This window comes from Lissotriton helveticus, chromosome 9 (genome assembly GCF_964261635.1).
Source record: "Lissotriton helveticus chromosome 9, aLisHel1.1, whole genome shotgun sequence".
NCBI classification, from domain to species: Eukaryota; Metazoa; Chordata; class Amphibia; order Caudata; family Salamandridae; genus Lissotriton; species Lissotriton helveticus.
Genome location: NC_136070.1, coordinates 62773065 through 62797638, shown reverse-complemented (window position 1 = coordinate 62797638; position 24574 = coordinate 62773065). Strand labels below are relative to the sequence as shown.

The 24574-nt window shown below is 48.2% G+C and overlaps 1 protein-coding gene across 1 annotated transcript in view; it reads left to right on the top strand.

Moving 5' to 3' along the window:
• Positions 1-91: 91 nt before the first annotated feature.
• SUSD6 (sushi domain containing 6) overlaps positions 92-24574 on the top strand; it is a 160547-nt gene continuing 136064 nt past the window's right edge. Inside the window, exon 1 of the mRNA XM_078659452.1 lies at positions 92-469. The gene's annotated coding sequence lies outside the window, so the exon portion shown is untranslated. The remainder of the gene's footprint in view (positions 470-24574) is intronic.

The following is a 24574-nucleotide window of genomic DNA, read 5'->3' as shown; positions in this document are numbered from 1 at the left end:
TTGTGCGCAATCTCCATGACCCTTCTTGGCCCCCTGCGCGCCGTGCGTGCTCCTTACGGTTGCCGAGTGGTCGTGACGTCAGCCGCTACGCGCTGCGGAAGCGAAGGCAGAGCTAGAGAGGGGACGGACGAGGCTGGGGTTGGGAGGAAGGAGAAGAGAAAGGAACGTCTCGCGAGCCCGGACGTTCCGCCCGTCGAACACAGCGGAGCCCTGCGTTCTATTGTGGGATCCCTTGCGCGCGGAGGCCGGATGTATCCGCCCACCGGGTCCAGGAGCACGGAGCGTTCGGTGGGAGAACGGCCGAGGCTCTGAGCGTTCCATCTGCCGAACGCCGCGGAGCTGAGCGTTCCGTTGCCGGAAGAGCGGGGGTGACGAGGCTCCCCGGAGCTGGGCACGGGACTGAGCGTGCCACCCGGGGCCGGAGAGCAGAGGAGCCGCCGGGGCCACCAGGGGCAGAGGAGCCCGGGAGGTAAGAGCCACCGAGACCGCTGTGACCCTCCGGACCCTGCACAATGTCCACTTCCTGCAATAAACGATTAAAGCCCTGACACCGCCTCAAAAAAACCACCATGAACAGGCAGACTCCGAGCTCAGTGACATGTTCCCGGAGCCGGTGACCCTCGCAAGATAGCCCAACGCCGTAAAGAACAAGCAGAGTAAGACCCCAGGCCATGTGAACCCCGAAAAATACATGACAGCACACTGCCCCCCCACCCTCTCCTAATCTGCTGACTTTGCACATGTGTTTAAAGTTCCATATAGCCCAGATACCCAGAGCCCCTTCCAGAGCCAGGAGACAATAAATACCTTTAACATCTAGGTGTCTGAGATGCTGTCCATATCTAGGTTCTAGTTCCCCACTATTATATATGCCACCTTCCGAAATTGCGCCTCTGCCCCTATTTCCGGGTTCGGTGTTGTCACCCAGCTAGCGCCTTCCTTCACGGTGCACTCGCCCTTCATGGTTTCTATGCCTTACTTCGTCATTCTAGGGCTCGGTGCTTCCGTCTGTTCCGCCCCCACACACTCCCCCGCCTGCTACTATTTATATGTTCCTTTTCACACCCTGCTGGTTCTGTGCTGCCGCCGTGCATGCATCCGCCCTGTATGCCACCCCCGTGCGCCTTTCCAAATCAGAGCGAAGCCCCTGCATGCTCTCTCTTAGTCTAGCGCCTAGATGCGGGGGAGTTTGGGCACTCCTTGCTGAGAGCGCAGTGGGAAACAGATATCTCTTGTTCAAAAGCGGGTATTCAGCAATTTTGCTCATTGCCGCTTCCTTTCCCCACCTTCAGATGCTCAGTGCTTGATGTGAAAAAATAAAGTGCAGCTGTCTATTGCACTTGCGTGCTTCTCTGAAGTGCTGGTACCCTCAATAATTTATATTGCTGTGCAGACGTCACAAGTCAAACTAAGAGCAGGTTAAGTTCATATGTTTATAGAAGCCGCGACTAGTGTACCATGTGTGATATATGTGGGAAACATCATTAACAACGAAGGCAGTACTACGCGTAACGTTTACAACGAGGCACTTACCACGTAAACGTCTTTCCAACGCGTATGCCTTCAACGATCGTATTTACCACGAAAAAAAAAACCGAAGGATTAAAAAGGGGGGTTGGGGGGGGTCTCCCCCCCCATAAAAAAACGATCCCGCCGTGCCGAAAAAAACAGTGTCATAAGAGAGGAAGCGGAATAAACTTCCGCTTCCTCTTTATGACGTAAGAACGACGTGGCAAAGAAGATGAGGGGAAAACGAATTCCGTGGTAACGCATGCGTGGAAAAGGCATGCGTTGCAACGGAATTCGTGGTAACAACATATAACCGATATATGTATTAGAAGGAAGTAAGGGGGCTGGTTAGGAGTGATTGACGTTACTGGTCTGCAGCTCCCAACCTCTGTGGATAACTAGTGTCATTTGTATACTAGTTCAACCTCTGTGGGTTGACACGCCGTTGTCCTATAGGGTGTGAACCTGTGACATATAGACTGCGCCAGGTTCTCTGCCAAGAGTGCTTTCGCCCATGTTGCATAATAGGTTGACTCTTGTATATTTTTTCCTGCACTTGCTCGCTCTCTAATTTATTTCTGTTCCGCCGGTATAGATCGCACTGTGACTACCTTATATCGAACAATAGATTATAAAGAGTCTTCTCTCCAGTCCCGGCCTTTTGTCAATCTGTTCCATTCGGAGACGTGGACCTGGTCACCTCGGTTGGACTGAAAGCTCCTGATTGCAGCGTTTGCCAGAAGGAACAGCTGGAACAGAGCTTCCTTCCAATGGAGGTTGGGAGTCCTTGAGTAACCATAATAGAATGCTTGTTTACTCAGGTACATTTCTTGGCGCTTGGTGGGCTTGGATCTCAAGAACAACCATGGACATACCCAGGTTCAGAATATGAGCGGTCTGCCATGGGGATGGTGCTCGGCTCCGTTCCAGAAGGAATGGGTTTAGCCCGTCGGAGCCTTCTGGTTTGCCCTTGGACTGTCCCTAGGATCAGCTGTTCATCCTCTTCTTGTGCTTAGTTCTCTGCTCACCACTTCCTGTAAACACCTGCTAGTTCCCTAGTGTTTTGAATTCAATAGGCCGAGCCTGCCAGAGAGCTAAAGAACTAATATTAACTTTTCAAGGTCTCACAGTGGACGTAAAGCCCGCTCTTTCCTTACTATTGGTTGGCATTGTCGTCACTCTCATTTTCTTGCTTCTTACTCGATGGGTTGCCCTAGCCATCTTTTGCTTGACCCTTTTGGAGCAAACCTCTTTATTTGTGTTGTTCCACTGCTCACTTTTAGGGACCAGTTTGTTTTCTTTTTTTCATAAGCAATCCAGGTGTGTGCATGTATCCCTGCTGTGTCCCTCCTGTGCTTTTCTCCCCCTTCTGCTCCGTGTTGCTGTCCCTCGGACATACGTCTTCTCCATGCACAAGTTCAGCTGGTCCAGGTGTCTGAATACAAGTACACCGTGCATAGTATATTAGGTCTTGTATGAAAGGATTGAAGGAGTGATGGCCCCAGGTATTGTGCAATCCTGTGAATAAATGTGGATATTTTCATTTGCTCTATTAGTCCTCAGCAGTGGGAGACTCCATACCCATTTATTTCGTGACCTGAGAAGTATGCCAGTGGGAGTATTCGGAGTCTATTAAGAGCGAAATTCTTTCATTGAATCCAGTGTTGCGTGTGAAGAAGACACTTTAACTTCCAGAGTCTTTTAGGACAAAGAAAAGCAAAAGGTTTGTGGCAGAGCCAACTTGTTTCACCCTCTATACATGGCCTTTCAGCTTAGTTCTTCTTCAGGGCTTGCCAATTTCATAACTTGGGGTTCCTTTAATAGTTCAAAGATTCAAGCAATGGACATTTCCTAGTATCAGGAGGGTTATTCGCCGTCGGGTGCATTCTTCAGTCGGCACACACACGTCATGCAAGCTTCATCTGTGAATGCAAAGTTTGGAAACTCGCAGAAGCCGTGTCAAAAGCGGTCACTGAAGGCTGTGAGGGATGGGGAGGTAATCACTTCCTGGGCGGGGGCAGTGACGGGAAGTGGGCCTTCTTTTCATCTCCCTGTGGTTAGTCTTTCAAAGGGCTGATGCTGCCTTCACACTCTGCCACTTCTGCTTTTCATCATGGAGGCTGTTCTTTTAAAACCAGATGGAAAACTGGATGCATATCTCTTACAGCCTTTTAAAAGAACACTACATTATGATTCGGTAAAACACTGTATCACAGCGCAGTACCAGTTCATTTCCACTCTCAGAACCACCCCGCGTGTCCCTCCCCCCCCCAGTCACTGACCGTGTCTTTGCCTGGTGACTCTGTACAGCGCCCCGAAGCCTTTCATCGGGTTTGCGCTGTACTGATACCATATGTGTAGAGCCGAGATAGATCAGTGGCCTGTTAATTCTGCAGCTAATTCTGTTCACCCCTCCCCAGGTGACGTGAATCGCAGATTACTGGGTTACTGGCACACAGGGGTAGATGGAGTTAATAGGGGTCACATGTTGAACCCTGAACTTCCACTAAGAAATAAAGAGTTACATGGGTAATTGGTCATTCCAAATTCCCCCTCTGGGTGAAACGAAACCGATACAGAGTTTTCCAGCAGATCTCCTAATTGTCTTTGGGTGTGTTACTTCTGTTACTTCCTCATGTGAATTAAAAGGGGCCTGGTAATGTGCTCTTTTTTGTTTTAAATAGTACCTTGAATATTGTAGTTTTCTCACTTTGTTTTGTGATGTCGTCGCAGGGTTGCCCATTTACCCTTTAAGTGCATTTATCTCGTGAGAAAGGAGCCCTGCCGTTGATTTGATTATTTAACCATTGAACTTAATGTAAGCGTGCAGCTTGTTTTCATAGCGCCTGATCCCAACTGGTTTTTAGGTCAAGCCTGGGCAGCGCATGCGCTGCGAGTCATGCTTTATTGAAGTATGGTCATGAAGCCCCACCCACTCTCAGCCCATATTTGTCATTGGCCTGTGTCATTGTCCTTCGTAAACGCTGGCTTCTGATTCGTTAATAAGGTTGTTAGTCCCTCCTTGGTACCATCTTGTCTCCATTTGTAACCTCCCATGAGGACTGGCAATTTTACTTCGGTTGTTACACGTTATGTCCTATTTATTCTGTAAGCACCATTTTCTTTAATGAGTTTCTCCTACTGCAGCCACAACATGCTTTCCTGCAATATTTAGCGCATCATGCACGCTTTCACTTCCCAAGCAGCCCGACACAATGCCTGCCGCTTCTTTGAAATTAAATGGGTCTCCCATTTACAAGAGTTTGAGCATTGATATTGTAAATGACAATGCCTTTTATTTATGTTCATTATCAAAATAGATAACAGGCTTTGTCATTTAGAATGCAATTAGCATTGCAAATGCTTGTTAAGCGTTCTAGCCTTCCACAGACTGTAAACTGATATTCAAGAAAAAATATTCAGTGGCTGAAGATCACTCACTGTGGTCAAGTGGGAAAGCCAGGATTGGGGCCAAGTCAGACTACAGCTCCCAAGCAGTGGCTTGTTCACCAGTAGAGAGAAGATTTTCCACTGGTTCTATTCACAGTGATTTGTGAAGCTCGTAGCTACCCGATATGTCTCGCGCTGCGAGGCCCCAGGGCAGTTATGCGCTATACAAATGCAATTTTTCATTTCATTTCATTTCTTCCCTGCTCTATAATAGCCAGCTTTCCTACAGATAAAACCGAAAGGTTTTCAACAATTTCCTAAAACGAAACGTGTGGCACGGCTTGTATTTTGTGCTCACCTGACACGTGCTTTTGGCTTTTTCATTAGCTCGTCTTTGCATACAAGAGCCTTGTCCTAATGGGATCTGCCGTGATTCTGTGCACACATCTCCGTATCCCTAATACCTGCATAATCCCACCTGTAAAACCTACTAGTGTTGGCAAACAAGGGGGGTGTGCCAGGAAGATGAGCCCGGACCACCTGACGTCGTCCGCGGACTCAGCCCATTCCCCTCATCCTCTCCCAGGAGAGTGTGTCCTGGCTGAAGGGAGGCTGGCGAGGCCCACTCTAAAGCTCGGAGAGGGTCAGTGAGGGAAACATCATTTACTACGAAGGCATCCCCACGCATAACGTTTACCACGGTACACTTACCACGCAAACGTTTTTTCAACGTGGGTGCCTTCCACGACCGTCTATACCACGAAAGTACGTTCAGCGTGGGTTGGGGGGAGACGTGGTATTCCGTCCAGTCGTGCTGGGGGGCCTGGGGGGCTGGGGGGGTCTCCCCCCCAAAAAATAACAACAATTAAGGAGCGAGTTAGATTTAAAAAAAAAAACGCTCTGTGGTATTAATGAAGTAAAAGGAAAGAGCCTCCCCCAAAGACGTGCAGTGTACGTCAAAAAAGAAGTCCTTTATTTATTTTGGAAGACGTGTTTTGACGCTTGTTTCCATGGTAGATGGAAGTAAGGGCTGCTGGAGAAAGACGTGCAGGTAAGACGTGGTACAATCCTTCGTTGTAAATTCCAGCGTGGTAAAGCCACTTGCGATGTAAAATTCGCGTGGTTATGCCATGCGTGGAACTTGAAATCGTTGAAAAATCATATATTCGGTCAGTGACCTCTTCTTGTCCAGCATGTGACTGAATGGGCCCCAAACCTACCGGCCTCTCCACATTAAGTCAACCCCTGCCCAGAATAATAGCAGTGGGTGACACGATACCTTGTTTCTGGCCTGCTTGCATCTGCCAGGTGGGCTGGCAGACCACGCCAAGGGTACTGGCACAGAATACCCCGACAGGTGGGGCCTATCGATAGATGCTTCTCTTCCCCGCATTTTCACCTTTCCAGCATTTTAAATGGATTTGCAGTGATATTTTATACCTGGTTGGTGCAATTCTGTGTTAATACTAACAGAGCAGTAGGCTGAAAGTTCAGGGACACCTGTCCGGTGGTGCAGCTGCGTCTTCCTGTTGAATAAGGAAAGGGGCGGTTGTCACGTTGTGTTATCGATTAAAATATGTTCCCGAGGCCAGTGTTTCCCAGGTGGGAGCGACTCTGATTCCCAGAATCGCTGCAGAGACTTCCTTCCGTCCGGTAAAATCAATGCTCCCCCTTTGTGCACTTATCTGTTAGCAATAAACGCCTGGCAGGGAGAACTGTACGTGCCTGGCGCTACGTGACGCCATCAGATGGTACACTCTGTCCGTGCTTAGCAGCGCATGGCACGTCTGGCGTCGAACGGCAGAAATGTACCTCCTGCTGTGAATGCACTTTACACATACCATACATACATGTACATCTGTTGGTGCATGGTGCACACATCTAGCCCTTTGAGTGCTTGCACAGTGACGCATGCATGCTTCTACACTGCGTACGTTTAGCAATGCATGCTCGTTCCACTCAGCGCCTAGAGACCGTTCTGCTCACAAAGGCGCTGTGTTTAAACTCGCATTCCCGTTGATGCATGTATATGCGTTCCCCAGTGCATGTCTACCTTTGCTTGCATAGCTAGAATGAGATGTTATACAGTTGGACATGTGTGTAAACACAGCAGTGGCCACGCAGGCCTTGTTGGGAAGCTGTCCCTGCCGAGGGTCACGCAGCGTGTCTGCTGTGGCGGGCAGCAGCTACCGGCTGCTCGGCGCACACATCTGTGAGTCTCGGCACATAGCTCTGTTGCCCAGACATGTTCCGAGGCCGCTGCCGGCCCGGGATTCCTCTTCCAGGAAGGCCCAGCTGTCACAATATTGTGCTTGGAGGCAGGCCCAGATTCCTGCATCTGGGAATGCCCCCGAGACCCTCGGCGTGTCTGGGCGCGACCAGCGCCCGCCCCTTCTTTCTCCTTGTGTGCTTTAGTGCTCAGTGTCTGCAGGGTCACTCGGAGGTCTGCTGCTGAGCATATGCATTTAGCAATGTTTGTCTTCATGCTGGCGTGGCCGGCAGCTCCCGCAACAATAACGTTTTACAAGATTCATGTAAAATCAAAATAAGCATTGACAAACCCTAAAGGTTGTCTGTCCGCACCAAAAACCAAACACTGGCAAGGCCAATGGGTTATCTCCCAAAAATGTAAAGCTGAGTTTTTGTTCTCGGTGACCGTGCATATGGGACCCGCTGAGCTACCTGACCCCCTAATGCTGCCAGGCTATTGGTCTGCACTCCTAAGGTACTGTAAAGTGCCGATCGGACAAACGTCACTTTATTCTTCTTGTCGGGTGGGACAGACATTCGTGGAAATATGTCCAGGCATGTAAGTTGAGAATGCTGTCATTCCTCCTTGAACGTTTGCAGAGGGCGGTGCACCATCACTCGTCGTGTTTCACAATCAGTCACTGGGGTTTGCCTCGAAGTGGCTGGGGCTGCCCGGAGCTCTGCACTTCAGTAAACTTTATTCAGTCATAATATGAACCATAAAGGTGTAAAGCTCGGCGCTTTAAAACGTGGACTTTGACTAAAAACAGAGATGCGTGTTTGGTGCAGATTGGGGGATGGGAGGTGAGCAACATTCACGAGTGTGAGGCACTACTGTGATCATAGGTGTGATTTAACAAAAGTGAGTGAGGTTGAAGGTCCCGGGTATGTGCCTAATAGAGATATATTGTGGGTAGGCGCTGGGGTCGCAGTGAGTGCGAAGGCAGACAGGCGAGTGTGACTAGAATATGCAGGCGTGGGGGGGTCTTATGACTCCCAGAGATGGTGTGAGGCCGTGCAGGGATGTATCCGTGAGACCCCCACGTGTAGGACTTGGAAACCTCCTAGTGGGAGTGTAGGCAGTTGAGATGTGTGCAAGTGACCGTCTTCCCAGGTGTAGGGCTTGGACACCTTCTAACAAACGTGAGTATAAACAAGTGAGTGAGAGCAACTGAGAGGGGAGGAAGACCCCAGGTGTAGGGCTCGGAGCCCGCCCAGAGAGTGAGTAGAGGCAGGTGAGTGAGCTCAGGTGAGCGGCGAGTGAGTTAGATCAGCTGAGAGTTGAGGCACACCTCTGTGTGCAGAAGAGGCCTACCTTGGAATGAGGAAATAAGGAACACAAAGTAAACCTTGACCCCTTTTAACTAGTTTATTCCTGATAAGTGAAAGTTTTACTCCAAGCCAGTGAATAGATAACACTCTGCATTTTCACTCACTTGGCACAAACACTTCAGAGTTGATCTCACATTAACTAAGTCTTGCAAAAAGCTTCTAAAGTTAACCTTCTGGTCTTACATCAATAGCGAAAGATTGTATAGCTCATCAATTGGTACCTTGACCCAGAAGTTTCTGACTGTAAAGGATAGTGCTTATTTTGAACCTTTTATGAACGAGATAGGACCACCACTAGCAAAATCTTTATATCTGCAATTTAGATACGGGGTTCTGCAGATGAATGCTAATACTTGTAGGTGGGGGCGCAACAAGGAGACTGATCTTTGTATGCTCTGTTCACAAAAGGCGAAAGAGGATGATGCAGATTTACTTTTCTTTTGCCCGGGTCTATAAGTCCCCAAGGGCTCGATGGATCAGACCCTTATGCAAAAATGTGGGCGTAAGGTCCTACAAAGAAGCTGAACGTATAGTTAAATCCAACACCTCACAACTGGTAGTATTCTGCATATGTAGGTTCTTATTTAATGTATACCTGATTAGGAAGAAGCTCGGCCTTAAGCTTTAGTGCAATTAATCTGATTCCAGTCTCCTCTATTGTACATCTGTATATTTATAAGTAATGCATTTTAATGTTTTATATTCTGGCTTTTAAATCATAGTTTTTATCTTATTTATGCAATGAGATTGTTGGTTTTAGTGCGGTAATTGTAATCATGGATAAATTGTATACTTGTCCCTTTCTATCTTATCATAGCCTGATCATGTGGATATTTGCCTGGAAAAGACATAGTGGATACTTGCATGTAAAATGTTTTTTTTTTTTTTTTTGCTTTTATGGCTAGAAAGCCGAAATAAAGTTGAAACAAACTAAGTAATCCATGACAGAGTGCTTAAGAGTGGGTTTGTGTCTTGATGCTTGAATACTCTCCTTACCAATAATCTTTGATCGTATTTATTTTAACTCGTAAGGGTGACCGTCCGAGTTTATTAAAACTTTATTTTCCAGTTTACGTCGGTTCAAAATACACATACATGCAATGCCTTGCTTCGATAGTTACACTGTAATTGTCACATGAGAAAATGTACACTTTGTAGAATTTCATTAGGTGCTGTATCTGACATGCTAAAATAACAATTGATGTACAGAATGCAGAACAATGTCATACATTCACCCCAGTACAGAGATCTGGGTCTAAATCCATCATTTTTTTGCTCACCATGCCATTCTAGTTTGGACCCAGCCATATGCAAATCAGTCTTGACCCTGCACCCAATAGGAACAGTCCAGCCTGAACTGCCAGGCCAGGTCCTCCCTGGACTGGAAACAAGCATCCTAGGACCGGTTTCGGGCTTTCAGCCCTCATCAGCCAGGATAGCTTGACACCAGTGGAATGGAGAGCACGGGACCCACGTCTGGGTGTACCCGTTCCACTCGGGGTGACAAATGCAAAAAGAACATGAAGAATACAGTAATATCATGACTGCATCTCTCCGAAGGCTACACCCCGCCCTCAGCCCATGTTGTATTCCGCTTCTTCCAGTACCCCAGCATATTAAACATCGAGGACCGTACATGTCTGTCGTGTCATCAGTGTCTGTGGTGCCTGTCACAAAGGGAGCCCAACAAGTTGAAATTTGTTACCCCACTCTCTCCGGGACAATGCTGTTTTCCAGTAGAGAGTGGGAGGCACGCCGTAGACTCCCCACATAGGAACAATAGGGGACCCATATGTCTTTAGGACGGGAGGCACTGGGCATTAGGACGGTACATGTGTCACTATTTACATTACAATAGGCCAAACTGTTCAGACAGTTCTGCATTGTAGGCGCAGTTTTTTGTCCCCAATGTATCGCTACCTCCAAAAGCAGTCCTAACGATGCGAACCACCTGACCCCGTTGGAGACGTTTACCGTGTACCCCAGTATCCTGCGCCGGGATGCTCCTTCGCTGGGGTCGCTGTTGCGCATAATAAATTGTTATAACATAACATAAAGCCACTTCCGGAGTTGGAATGAGGGGCAAGTTAACCATTTTCCCTAAAGTGTTGTGGATGCGTTCCCCGTAGGACTGCAGTGAAGGGCATGTCCTTGCAAGATGTGCAAAGTCAGCTCGAGGCTCAGCGCATTTCTGACAATTATATGGTTTGGAGGGATCTATTCTATGCACTTTAGCAGGGGTGAAATAAACGCGGCACACACATGTAACCCCTTCGCTTCGGCCGTTGGACGTCGCGAGCACTACCTCGCTGGTGCTGCGAACGGCCGATGCAGCCCCGCCCACTCTTTCAAACTGCGGCTAAAAAACGGCCGCGGCTAACGTTTTAAAATGGATATGTTTGTGCTTACTATTGAGGGAAACTTCTTTGGTGACTGCACAGCACTTGGCCCACTGATAGTCCGTTATCGGGCGGCCCAGGTCTGCCTCCCAGTCCTCGCAGATTTTGTTGTCACTTACAGGTCTCATGTGTGCACATGTTGTGTACAATTTGGAAATTAGATGTGCACTGTGTGTGCTCTCAATTATCATCGTAAGTGGAGGGAAAAGCTTTGGTTCAATCGGGAAATTAGGCAGCTTTGCACGTAAAGCGGACAGGATGCGGCCTAGGACAAATCTATCCATGAAGCCACAGTCCTGGTAGCGTGCATCTGATGACCGTCCGAGTTGGCTCTGTTGTGACTCCAGCATCGAGCGTGGGGACCACTTGCCCATAACCATGTGAAGTGTGTCGATGCTGCTCCAAGGGCGCGTGCATACCCACCCAGTTAATGATAATCTGACATCTGGCTAATGAATCCTAGAAAAATCAGATGTAAACAGTGCGATTTCGGGTTCAAGGTCAAGATGCTGCCACTTTTAAGTGTTTTCCTCCCTCCAGTTTTGACGATAACTTCCTGGTTCAGCTTGTGGTGGTGCTGCCGGTGAAGGGCCGCAGGAGGCTCGTTCCAGCGGTGTAGTGCACGCGCGCAGCCACACCCTGAGGTGAGGCGAGGCCGTTCAGCTCAGGGCACTCTGCAGGGACAGGAGCAGAGTCCGGGTCACCTTACTCCGCCTTTCATCTCCCTGAAGTGGAGAGGCTATTAATAATATACAGAGCAAGTACTGTGTTCCTGAGAGGATAGAAGAGCAGGGACAGAGTCACTGCCTGTCAGGCTCGCCTTACTTTGCAGGTCCTTACTTTGCAGGTCGATAAAAAGAACGATACGGAGTGGATAAAACAAGCGTTGGAAAAGCTGTCCTGCAATTTGAGACCTTACTAAAACTTTTAAACAAGCCTGCTACAGTGGAAAACAAACGCAACAATCTTTTCTGTCTGTATACATCGCATCTATGAGTTAAATAAGTTAATGTGTTACGGTTCAAAGTAGTCTTGGGGTGCGAAATAGTCCCTCTTGGATTGCAGTAGCAAGCACTGGGAATATTGCAGAATATTACACCAAACAGCCGATAGCAGCAGGTGAGCGTCAAATACTTCTCTTGGCTCAGCCAAAACAAAGTGTGTCAAGAATTGATAGCAATAGGTCTTTGACGGCTCCTCTCTTACGGCAGACCCAATAAAATATGGGCGATTTCTTTTCAGGTTACTGCCTTTGAAAAGCATCCAGAGCTCGGGGAGTCCCTGAAAGAGGCTGGTAGGTCTGGGAAAGCGCCATTTCCAACATGGCTGCGACAGTGGGACATTTAGTGGTCGGTGCTTGCAGTGTTTCTTGTAAAGGGCACAGGGGGGCGGAGGGTGGATTAATGCTGCACTGAGGCCGAGAAATAACCTGTTCTGTAAACCGCCACCGCTTCCTCAACAATACCTGTTTTCGTCACTTTTTCATTTACATCCAATATTGACAGTCCTCCTAACTGTACAGTACATAATAAATTTTGTAGTGATGATAAAGTCAACGCGTGTCAGTAGATGACCAACATGTGTCAGGGGCTCCTCAGGCTGTGGTTATAATCACGCACCAGGGCTCCCCCCGAAAGGGTTTGTAACATTCCCAAGCCAGGGCTCCATCAGGACACCTTTATAACGTACCCACGCCAAGGCTCCCTAGAGAGGGGTTTATAATATTCCCATGCCTGGTCCCCCCCCAAGATGTGTTTATAATATTCCCACGCCAGAGCTCCCTCAAGAAGGGTTTATAACATTCCCACTCCAGGGCCCCCTCTGTATTTGTTCATAATCAAATTGGAGTTTGATCAAATCCTCCTGACTAGTGTATTTTATCTCATTTTAATTGGAATCATTTTCCTTGTATTTCTTTCCAACTGTCTGTAATATTTTGATGTGTATAAGTATAGTTTTTATTGGTGCTATATTTTATATTGTGTATTTAATATATATCGAAATTAAATGTACATTTTTGTATGAATTTATCATTTGTATTATCTTTGCTCCTTGTCTATTGCTGAAAGGTTAACTGTATATGTATGGAATGATGTGGGTAATCGCTTTGGCTATTTTGTAAGTTCACCCAAAGGGGAAATTTGTTTGACAATTTGTCTTTTGGAACCCTACCCCTTTGGATTCTGGGTCCCTCTCTTTTGTTAGACATAATCTTCCCATGCCAGGGCTCCTCTCCTTCGGTATTTGTTCATAATCTTCCCATGCCAGGGCTCCTCTCCTTCGGTATTTGTTCATAATCTTCCCATGCCAGGGCTCCCTCGGTATTTGTTCATAATCTTCCCATGCCAGGGCTCCCTCGGTATTTGTTCATAATCTTACCATGCCAGGGCTCCTCTCCTTCGGTATTTGTTCATAATCTTCCCATGCCAGGGCTTCCTCTGTATACGTTCATAATCTTCCCATGCCAGGGCTCCCTCGGTATACGTTCATAATCTTCCCATGCCAGGGCTCCCTCGGTATACGTTCATAATCTTCCCATGCCAGGGCTTCCTCTGTATACGTTCATAATCTTCCCATGCCAGGGCTCCCTCGGTATACGTTCATAATCTTCCCATGCCAGGGCTCCCTCGGTATACGTTCATAATCTTCCCATGCCAGGGCTCCCTCGGTATACGTTCATAATCTTCCCATGCCAGGGCTTCCTCTGTATACGTTCATAATCTTCCCATGCCAGGGCTCCCTCGGTATACGTTCATAATCTTTCTTACCATGCCAGGGCTCCCTCGTTATACGTTCATAATCTTTCTTCCCATGCCAGGGCTCCTCTCCTTCGGTATTTGTTCATAATCTTCCCTTGCCAGGGCTCCTTCGGTATTTGTTCATAATCTTCCCATGCCAGGGCTCCCTCGGTATACGTTCATAATCTTCCCATGCCAGGGCTTCCTCTGTATACGTTCATAATCTTCCCATGCCAGGGCTCCCTCGGTATACGTTCATAATCTTTCTTCCCATGCCAGGGCTCCTCTCCTTCGGTATTTGTTCATAATCTTCCCATGCCAGGGCTCCTTCGGTATTTGTTCATAATCTTCCCATGCCAGGGCTCCCTCGGTATACGTTCATAATCTTCCCATGCCAGGGCTTCCTCTGTATACGTTCATAATCTTCCCATGCCAGGGCTCCCTCGGTATACGTTCATAATCTTCCCATGCCAGGGCTTCCTCTGTATACGTTCATAATCTTCCCATGCCAGGGCTCCCTCGGTATACGTTCATAATCTTTCTTACCATGCCAGGGCTCCCTCGTTATACGTTCATAATCTTTCTTCCCATGCCAGGGCTCCTCTCCTTCGGTATTTGTTCATAATCTTCCCTTGCCAGGGCTCCTTCGGTATTTGTTCATAATCTTCCCTTGCCAGGGCTCCTTCGGTATTTGTTCATAATCTTCCCATGCCAGGGCTCCCTCTGTATACTTTCATAATCTTCCCTTGCCAGGGCTCCTTCGGTATTTGTTCATAATCTTCCCTTGCCAGGGCTCCTTCGGTATTTGTTCATAATCTTCCCATGCCAGGGCTTCCTCTGTATACGTTCATAATCTTCCCATGCCAGGGCTCCCTCTGTATACTTTCATAATCTTCCCATGCCAGGGCTCCCTCTGTATACACTCATAATCTTCCCTTGCCAGGGCTCCTTCGGTATTTGTTCATAATCTTCCCATGCCAGGGCTCCTTCGGTATTTGTTCATAATCTTCCCATGCCAGGGCTCCCTCGGTATACGTTCATAATCTTCCCATGCCAGGGCTCCCTCGTTATACGTTCATAATCTTCCCATGCCAGGGCTCCCTCGGTATACGTTCATAATCTTCCCATGCCAGGGCTCCCTCGTTATACGTTCATAATCTTCCCATGCCAGGGCTCCCTCGGTATACGTTCATAATCTTCCCATGCCAGGGCTCCCTCGGTATACGTTCATAATCTTTCCATACCAGGGCTCCCTCTGTATACGTTCATAATCTTCCCATACCAGGGCTCCCTCGGTATACGTTCATAATCTTCCCATGCCAGGGCTCCCTCGGTATACGTTCATAATCTTACCATGCCAGGGCTCCCTCGGTATACGTTCATAATCTTTCTTCCCATGCCAGGGCTCCTCTCCTTCGGTATTTGTTCATAATCTTCCCTTGCCAGGGCTCCTTCGGTATTTGTTCATAATCTTCCCATGCCAGGGCTCCTTCGGTATTTGTTCATAATCTTCCCATGCCAGGGCTCCCTCGGTATACGTTCATAATCTTCCCATGCCAGGGCTCCCTCGGTATACGTTCATAATCTTCCCATGCCAGGGCTCCCTCGGTATACGTTCATAATCTTTCCATACCAGGGCTCCCTCTGTATACGTTCATAATCTTCCCATACCAGGGCTCCCTCGGTATACGTTCATAATCTTCCCATGCCAGGGCTCCCTCGGTATACGTTCATAATCTTACCATGCCAGGGCTCCCTCGGTATACGTTCATAATCTTTCTTCCCATGCCAGGGCTCCTCTCCTTCGGTATTTGTTCATAATCTTCCCTTGCCAGGGCTCCTTCGGTATTTGTTCATAATCTTCCCATGCCAGGGCTCCTTCGGTATTTGTTCATAATCTTCCCATGCCAGGGCTCCCTCGGTATACGTTCATAATCTTCCCATGCCAGGGCTCCCTCGGTATACGTTCATAATCTTCCCATGCCAGGGCTCCCTCGGTATACGTTCATAATCTTCCCATACCAGGGCTCCCTCTGTATATGTTCATAATCTTACCATGCCAGGGCTCCCTCGGTATACGTTCATAATCTTCCCATGCCAGGGCTCCCTCGTTATACGTTCATAATCTTCCCATGCCAGGGCTCCCTCTGTATATGTTCATAATCTTTCCATGCCAGGGCTCCCTCGGTATACGTTCATAATCTTCCCATGCCAGGGCTCCCTCTGTATACGTTCATAATCTTCCCATGCCAGGGCTCCCTCGGTATACGTTCATAATCTTCCCATACCAGGGCTCCCTCTGTATAGGTTCATAATCTTCCTATGCCAGGGCGCCCTCGGTATATATTCGTAATCTACCATGCCAGGGCTCCATCAGGATGCATTATAATGTTCCTGTGCCAGGGCTCTCTGGAAACGTTTATAATATTTCTATTCCAGTGCTCTCATGGTGATTGTTTAATATTCCCATGCAAAGATTTTCTTAAAATTAGGAGTTTCCTCTGAGAGAGAGAGCCTCTATCATTTATTCCAGTTTCTGAAAGTCCTAATTCCTTGCTATGACATCACAACTGTTGATAACAAGACTGGATACCCACTGCTATGGTGTCATACAGGCCTTCCAGGCCCTGTGACCGGGCTCTCTGCAACCCTTTGAGCGCAGCTCTCCTCTACTTTGAATGAAAGCAGAGCGCACAGCTGCAGGAGGGGACAGGACAGGAAAGGAAGGGGGTTTTAGTTAAGGGTGACAGGTAATTAATTTCTTTTTCATGTTTGCGTCACGGAGGAGAGGGCATGTTATGGATAGCTCTTGTGCCCAGTAGTTGAAGGCAGGGGCAGATGATTTGTGGGTCTGTACATAACAAAAATTATGTATAGGTAAAACCGAATTACTGGGATGTTTTTCACCTCCGGGTTCTAAATGGCATCGTAGACACCTCGAGCTTTAGTCTATCTGATGCCACGCGGAATCCCTCTCTGAAAACATCCCATAATTCACTGTTATCCATCTATAATTCTGTATATAATATTCCCATGCCCGTACCCCTTAAGGTGAGTTCATAATATTCCCATGCAGGGGCTCTCTCCAGAGGAGTTTATAATAATGCCATGCCAGGATACCTCTGCTTTTACTCTGGAGTGGCTAATGCCTGTCCTGACTAAGCATGAGGGCTGTGCTGTAGTTGGCTATCTGTGAGGGCCGTTCTCTCTCTAGGCGCCCTATGTAAGCGGTCTGTTCTCTCTACGGTGTTTGTATATGAGGTCTGTTCTCTCTCTTGTTTGTATATGACATCTGTTCTCTTTCTCTAAGCGGTGTGTGCATGAGGTCTGTTTTCTCTCTCTAGGCGGTGTGTGCATGAGGTCTGTTGTCTCTTTCTCTAGATGGTGTGTGCAGGAGGTCTGTTTTCTCTCTAGGCGGGGTGTGCATGAGGTCTGTTTTCTCTCTAGGCGGTGTGTGCATGAGGTCTGTTTTCTCTCTCCCGGCGGTGTGTGCATGAGGTCTGTTTTCTCTCTAGGCGGTGTGTGCATGAGGTCTGTTGTCTCTTTCTGTAGGCGGTGTATGCATGAGGTCTGTTGTCTCTTTCTGTAGGCGGTGTATGCATGAGGTCTGTTGTCTCTTTCTGTAGGCGGTGTATGCATGAGGTCTGTTGTCTCTTTCTCTAGATGGTGTGTGCATGAGGTCTGTTTTCTCTCTAGGCGGTGTGTGCATGAGGTCTGTTTTCTCTCTAGGCTGGGTGTTCATGAGGTCTGTTGTCTCTCTAGCCTAGTGGGTGTTTTCGCCTAGTGCTCCATGTATGAGGGTCTGCCCTCTGTGTCCTGGTCTCCTCCCCGTGCCAGGGCTGTGCTGTAACCAAGGCCAGTCCTCACTCTGGCGATGAGCTCTGGTTGTTCGGGTACTGAGGGCACCCTGTCACCACCACCCAGGAGGAGCTGCTCCTTGCCTGGAGCGGTCCAGCACATATCTAGTAAACCCACTTTCAGCTCCCACCAGGACTGGCCCCTCGCCAAGGCTAGTCAGTGTGTTGTCCCATTTCACATGCTTTTGTCTGTTGGGTTGGCCCATGTGTCTGTATATCTGTCCTGCATCTAATAACTAGTTTTTGCGCAGGCCACATCCTTTGGACTAACTCGTCAGTGTCTTCCATGTGGCCTGGATGTACAATAGGCTGAAGTCTGATATGATTATTGGGTGTTGTGTGGCACAAGATGGCATGTCTGTTGGGTTTTAGAGGAGAGTTGATAAGGTCACCCCTTGTCAGTCTGTTTTCAGGCACCACATCCGTCAGATATGTCTTTAGCAAACATACATGTAGTGGGCTCTTCGTCCGCGCCTTTCAATAACTGACTTTCTTCGAAACGAGTCTTTCAGCCACTGCCCTTAAGACCAAGATCACTGGAGGTGGGTGATGCCTCCGCGTATTCCGCATGATATGGATTTGCTGAATTCGCCACATAATCCATCAGCTGCTGTATAATCTGCAGACTTTACCACTAGCTCAAATTTATTTCTAGCTCAAACTGATCAAAGTTTACTAAAACTTTGCAACATGGCGAAGGCCCTTTTGCAAGGTTTGACTTGTCACCTTTCATTTGCATTTTGCTGTATTTAGTTATTAAATTGGTACTAATGTCTCCCTCAAAGGAGTGGATAAACGGAAGGCACCGCAAGCGATACAGTGATGTCAGCCTGCACTTGGCTCCTTGATGCAAAGGCCTGGCCTAATTCTGCACATTTTCTCCCAGTGAAGCGATCAATACCTGGTCCAGAATTACCACTGGTGACGTGAGCAGAACCGATGCACAGGCCCCTCCCTATAAGTGCAAGACTTCCATCCTAGAGACATGTTTCAGTGTTGTCTGTAATGGAATGTTCTTCCTCGGGACATTCCCTTCCACACAAATGTTATAACTATCCATTGTGTAGAGATTTGCATTTCATGCACTGAAAACATAAACGCATATTGCTGTGTAGAGGAGACTCGCCCGGCTTCCGTAGCTTTGGTCTGGGCACCTGCCTGCCATTGGCTCGTCTCTTAACCACCAACTCGACATATTTATTGCAGTCTCCATACTCTTGAGACTGGCGATACATGTGTGCACTTGTATGTCTGACTGTGTAGATCTGCACGTAGGCCTCGTGTCTGTATACATCCGCATTAAATGTGTAGTTTGTAGGCCTTTTGTATGCACCTGCCTGCAGTTCCTGTACCTGTATACAACTGTCGTCAGTCGTCTAAAGTTCTGGCTGTCACTGGCTTGTATACTGGGAAGGTAATGTTGAATATGGAGTCCTCATTGACACGGTCATCTGGTACCACCTTAACTTGAAGTGGTCCCTTAGCACCCTCGCCATGGTCGTGATGTTGTGCTTTTCATTTTTGGATTGTGTTTTTCTGTGTTTATATTTGGATGGTGGGGACTGATGTGTATCGATTATATAACATCTGTTTTCTTTGAGAAAACCTCTTTACTGGGTGTCTGATACTTTTTTCTCCTGCCTGTATTGTGTGTTTGTCTGCTATACCTAGGTTTCACCGACCAATCAGTCATGTCCTGGGCGTCTGGACCCAGGCCAGGATTTCTGGAAAGTATATGAACAAATCTGGGGACAAAGAGAACCCACAGGTCTTGGGGAGGGCAATTTTAAATATGCTGTGCGATTTGGCAGAAGAAAACAATATTTTGAGTGACGCCGGGTATGGCTTTATGGCGCGGAGGTTGACCTCAGACCAATGCTTGAACCTCCATTTAAATATTAATAAATACACGGTGGCTCGGTCTGAATCTTTACATCTCGCGTTCATGGAATTGACGTCTGCTTTTGATAGGGTGAACCGAGGGAAACTCTGGGCCCTGCCTGATGAGATGGGCATTGATCCCAGTTTTGTGGCCTTATTACGACCTCCGTCTTGGTGCGTTTTTATCAGTTTCGGCCGATTGCCCTAAGATTGGGGACAGATTTCTCCCAGTTTTACTATATGCCGACGACGCGATCCTGATGGCTCAGACAACAAAGGGTTTGGACTCGTTGCTGGCTACGTATGTGTCTTTCATTGAGCTCCTGGACCTGTTGGTTAACTTCTCAAAGTCCTACGTAATGGAAGTAATGTAATGTAAAATGCATTTATATAGCGCATAAATCACCCGAAGGTCTGAGCGCTAGCAGATCCTCCATCACAGAACCACAAGACAGGAGCAGGTGGCTAAAAAAGCCAGGTTTTAAGGCTCTTCCGGAATCTCAGATGGCTGGGTTCTGTCCTGATCTGGAGGGGCAAGGTGTTCCAGGCTTCATGAGCTGTTTCACTAAATGCCCTATCGTCATTTCTGACCGTGGGAACAGTTAGAAGTAGTTTACTGGTGGACCTGAGTGTTCTGGCCGAGTTATGGAATTTGAGCTTTTTTTCCAGGTAGATCGGTCCATGTCCATGGATGGTTTTATGGACTAAGCAGCATAGTTTGAATTTTATGCGCTTCTTTATTGGGAGCCAATGCAGGGTTTTGCTCTGTCCATCACCACCCCCTTTATAAATCGTTTTGGCCACTATAGCAGTGGCAGGGTATGCTCAGACATGAGTCCCTTGCTCACTGCACCATCAGGATTCAAGCAAGCCGGGCCGAAGACGGCTGTAATGCCAGAAACCGGTCCCCGGAAGCTTGTTTCCTTTCCAGTAAAGAATTGGCTTGGTAGTTTGGTCTGCCCTGTTCCCATGATGCACTGGGCCAGGGACAGACTAATTTGCATGTAGCCAGGTTCTGAACTGGGATGGTGTAGTGAGCTAAAAAACGGTGATGGATCAAGCCCTGATCTTTTGACTGGGTAGGAGTGTTCTGCTTAATTCAGATGCTCTGTCCATCACCACCCCCTTTATGAATCGTTTTGGCCACTATAGGAGTGGAAGGGTATGCTCAGACATGAGTCCCTTGCTCACTGCACCATCAGGATTCAAGCAAGCCGGGCCGAAGACGGCTGTAATGCCAGAAACCGGCCCACGGAAGCTTGTTTCCTTTCCAGTAAAGAATTGGCTCGGTAGTTTGGTCTGCCCTGTTCCCATGATGCACTGGGCCAGGGACAGACTAATTTGCATGTAGCCAGGTTCTGAACTGGGATGGTGCAGTGAGCTAAAAAACGGTGATGGATCAAGCCCTGATCTTTTGACTGGGTAGGAGTGTTCTGCTTAATTCAGATGCTCTGTCCATCACCACCCCCTTTATGAAGGGTTTTGAGACAGGGCAGTGATGGGGTGCGGGGGGGGGTGGGGGGGGGGAAGGTTGAGCACAAGCCTTGCGGCAGTGTTTTGTAGTACCTGTAGTCGGGTCAGAAGATTTTCGTTAATGGAGGATAGCAAGGCATTCCCGTAATCTATCCGGCTGACAATGAGACCTTGTACTAAAGGCATGCGCGACGAAAGGGGAAGCCATTTAAAAAAATTCAAGTAGTAAGACTGTCAAGGTATCTAATGTTACCCTGAGCAAAGTCAAGTCCCTCCCTTATTTGGGAGTTTTATTTGATGTTAACAACTGCTGGAAACCCCTGGTTGAGGCTAAAAGATAAGAGTCCGTAAAACCAATGATAGCGGTTTTCAGTTTTGCACATAGGCTCCGGTCCAGGGCACCAAGGCATTTTATGTCTTTTATTTATTTATAAAGTTCTTATATAGCGCGAACTTGATCCTGAAGGATATCGTAGCGCTTTACAATTTGAGGGGAAGGAAGGTAACAGATCACAGAATGAATCAAATGGTGCATCTAATAGGCATTGAATCAAATAGTGCACACATAACAGATCCTTTATAAACCTGGGGTAACGAAGAATGGGCTAGGCGATGAAGCATAATGACATAAGGGGGGGCAGATACAATAATAATAAACCGGATTAATAACCAAGACTGTAGTTTTGTCCGATGCGATAGAGCTGACTGGGATCTAATAAAAATCTATCATGCCAAGTGAATTGCTCAACTGCATTATGGTAGCGTGGTTTGGGGGTATGTCAAGTTGGATCAGATTCAAACGACGGAGAATAATTTTTTGCACAAGCCTGTCCAGGTCCCCCAATCTATCCCAGCGTTTTTAGTACATGCATAGTTTGGGCGTGATTATGTCTCAGACCTGATATCTTTAAGCCCCCTCCTGTGCTGGATAAGATCTGGAGCAGGGCGGAACTGAAGCTAAGCCGGCTGATTCTCGAGGACTGTCTGGATCGGGAAACTAGTATACCTTGGATTGCTCATGTTAAGGCAGCTTTTTTCCTCTAGGTAGGCCTGATATTTTCACGAACCCTATCTCGATCTCCACCCATGAGTTGGGGAGTGTTAAAAGTTTGTTTTTGGCACGCTCCCGTTTGTAGAGAGAAGGTTTACAACTCCAGAAGCTTTCAGTGAGGCCCACATGCTTTTATAAACTGTGCAGGGGATGGAGCCGTACCCGGGCTTCGTTTGCTCGCCATTACTGGCTAGGTTCAATCAATTGCATCATTTCTTGGCGACCCCATGTGGGTGGGCTCTGCCTGAGGCAAGGGCACCCTGCAGCTGCTGCAATGTGTCTCCCCAGGATATGCTCCATTTTATAATGTTTTGCTCTTCGGCTGGCTGAGTTTGCGTTTTTTAACCCCTTTGCTGAAATCACCGCACTGGTGGTATTATTTACTGAATAAAGATTCACATTGAATATGAATAAATCCCATTTAAATTGTTTTCTGGTAAATGTATCCTAAGGGAACGGCCTCACCGCCTGTTTGACTTTGGGCACCTCTGGTCTAGATCTTTGTGGGTGCGCGAGGGGACATGGAGGGACGGGGGACGTTGGGGTGCGACTTTCCACGGCCTTCCTAGTTCTGTGAGCATGGCTCTGGTGAGCATTCAAGGGCCCAGGTCCGCTCTGCAGGGGCCCCTGGAAAGCTCTGCAGGGGCCCCTGGAAAGCTCTGCAGGGGCCCCTGGAAAGCAATGCAGGGGCCCCTGGGAGCTTTCCAGGCTCCTGTGAGTACTCTGGCGGCTATCTTGCGCTCTGCAGTGGCCCCACTGAGCTCTGCTGGGGCCTAGTGAGCGAGCACTCCAGGGCTCCGGCGAGTTATCCATGACCTGTCTTGAGCCCTACAGGGGCCCCGGAGAGCAGCACTGCAGGGGGCCCTGTGAGCTCTTCAGGGGCCCCGGAGAGCTCTACAGGGCCCCTGTGAGCTCCAGAGCTCAGCTGTACATTGTAATGTTTCAGGCGGGTGCACCATGCCGACAGCTGGAGCCGCGGCGGTTCAATTACATTCCAGTGAAATCACCGCATGTTGCTCCCGGGCCGCGAAGGGGGCCAGTAGCCGCAGCAAGGGGAAGGGGGGGGGGGCGGCATCTATAAACCACCACCCCTTGTGGAGAGAACGAAGGGGAGCAGCAGACTGAGGGAAAACCCTCAATCACTCCCCACCCCCTGTAGAGGGGAGAGAGGGGCCAGGAGCAACAGAGAGGGAAGACCCCCCCCCACCACCGCCCACCCCCTACACACAGACACACATACTCATTGCGGAGGGAAAGGCAGCAGCAAAGAGCGGGGAGACCCCCTGATAGCCGAAGTCCCCGTCTCGCGTTTCACAACAGGCCTGGGTCATGTGTCACACTTTGCGCCCTGGGTAGAGTGGCGACGGCGGGGGCTCTGGCGAGCTCCTGTCTCGCTCGGGCCCATCTGTATGAGTCATGAGCCCGAGCAACTGAAGTTTATTCTGCCTGATCCAGAAAAAGAGACATACGCAAAATGTCCCACTTCGAGCTCTAGAAATCTTGAACCGCAGCCAGGTAATCTCAGTAGGAAGGAGGAACCCTTGCGAGGGGAGAATAAGTGAATTACCCAGAATCACAAAATGGTGAACCGATGCCGGAACTCGAACCTGGTCCCCCAGTTCCATAGTGGATTACTCTGCCCCTTACGCCATACCTTCTCTCTGCCCTTTTGCCACATTTAAAACCTATGCATCTCCGTACGTAGGCTCCAGTATCCCGGAAACCCGGGAGTCTCCCCAAACTCATGCCATGGTGCGGTCCCGCTCTTGCCCCTGCCTTTAAAGGGTGGCTGGCTGCGCCCTGCCCCGTTTGGGGCGCTGGGGCCGCTGGGGCTTTGTGGGACTCTCGCTGCCCCCAGGCGCGAGGGAGGGGGTGCCAAGGTTCCCACGGAGTGTTTTTCCCCTGAGGTGCATAGCAGAGGCTTGACCGTCTCAACGCGATTTCCTTCGGTTTAAACGAACTGTACTTAAAGCCACTGAAATTATGTGGCAGAATTGGACCAAATTATGTGGCAGGGCAGACTAAATTATGTGGCAAGAAATTTGAAATCATGCAGCATAAAGCAGCGCATTTTATTATAGTATTATTAATTCAGTGTTTTGTTATTTTGACACAAGTTAACACTGGGAAAACGATTCCCCTCTTTAGTACTAGCTCCACACCCAAATACAGGAGTAAGTAACTGAGAGGTGACCGGTCAACCTTTGCAGAGAACCTTCCATTGCACCCAACACGTCTGATCCTTTTGTGCTGGAAGCATTTGCTTTTGTTAAAATCTGCATATTGTGCAGAAGATGATGGATTGATTGTGTGACAATGCAGCAAATCTATACTTATGCCGAAAACGCTGCGGCTGCAGGATCTCCTAATTCTGTTGGTCCCCTGCTTTCAAAAGAGAAAGATTTATGGCTCAATCCTTCTCAGGCAATGCGCACTTCCTCCGAACCACCACCTCTATCCGACTTTCAAAGCAGATCTTAAATCTCTTCTCTTCCAAAGACTCTTCCAGGAATAATTCAACCCTTTTTCATGACCCTCAAGGCCGCTTGGCATTCACTTGAGCTCAACGTTGTAAATATGTGTTATATATCTGTATTAGCTTAATTTTGCCACCTCCTATTTTATTTTTACTTTTTTAATTATCCTGATTGTATTTGCAACTTGTTGGTGTGTTAATCTCTTTATTTAACGTAC